Below are 1,079 nucleotides of genomic sequence, written 5' to 3' on the forward strand. Positions count from 1 at the left end.
TTTTTTTCCCCAGACTCGGTCTGAATAATTTTTGGACCCAAATTTGTATCAGTTTTACTGGTAGTCCACTGTATGAAGAATTTTTGGGTATGATTTGTCACAGTTTATTTTATTTTGCTATCCTCACTTACATAAATGAACTAGTAAAAAAATATCAAAAATTATATCTGGTCTCTGAATCATTTTTGGTTTCACTGTATATCCTTCGGTTATTTTCACACTTAATTATGCCCATTAAAATGTATTTTACAAGGTTTTGTTACTTTCACTGTTCCTATTTTTATTTTTTGCTCTGTGGTACATCATCTTTAATTTAATAGCATTAGAGCTGCTCCATTGCAGCGGCTTAGTACTGTAATCACGTGCTTTGCTGTAATAATGCAGGGAACCACTCGCTATAAATCTCCTAACTGTGATATTTTCAGAAATAGAAGTCGCGTTTTTTCATCTGAAACGTGCTGCAGTTTATTTTCCAGAGCCACTCATATAATGCAGAAACACTCAAGCAAGCAAAACACGCGCAACACATGCACGTATTTGTACTGATGCAGAATGAGAGGACAGTAGTACATCCTAGCACATTTCACACAGGTTGTTAGTTTCAATTTCGTCAGAAAGTCGTGTATGCCTAAGGTTGAAAATAAATTGTTTCTATTATTTTTACGATTTAGTTTTAATCCAAATGATGCGTGTGCTAAGTGAGTGAACATCAAAGATCACACAACAGAAGTGTGCGCGCTCTCTCTCGCTCTTTCTCTCTCCCTAACTCGTGCATTGTTTTACTTGCTTGTTTTTGACATATCCGACCGAACTACAAACTTTCCAGTGATGTCTTATCACATGCTGTGTGGTATCGGCGTTTGGTATCGGGGCATTACGAGTACAGGAGCTCGGTATCGGTGCATCCCTAGTTAATATTTTGGACTTCAAACTATAGGCTAACATACCAGTCAAAAGTTTTTGAACAAAAAGTTTTTTAATGTTTTTTAAAGAATTATCTTCTGCTCACCAAGCCTGCATTTATTTGATCCAAAATACAGCAAAAACAGTAACATTTTGAAATATGTTTACTATTTAAA

Source organism: Sinocyclocheilus grahami, unplaced genomic scaffold, assembly GCF_001515645.1.
Source record: "Sinocyclocheilus grahami isolate Dianchi unplaced genomic scaffold, SAMN03320097.WGS_v1.1 scaffold757.1, whole genome shotgun sequence".
Classification (NCBI taxonomy): Eukaryota; Metazoa; Chordata; class Actinopteri; order Cypriniformes; family Cyprinidae; genus Sinocyclocheilus; species Sinocyclocheilus grahami.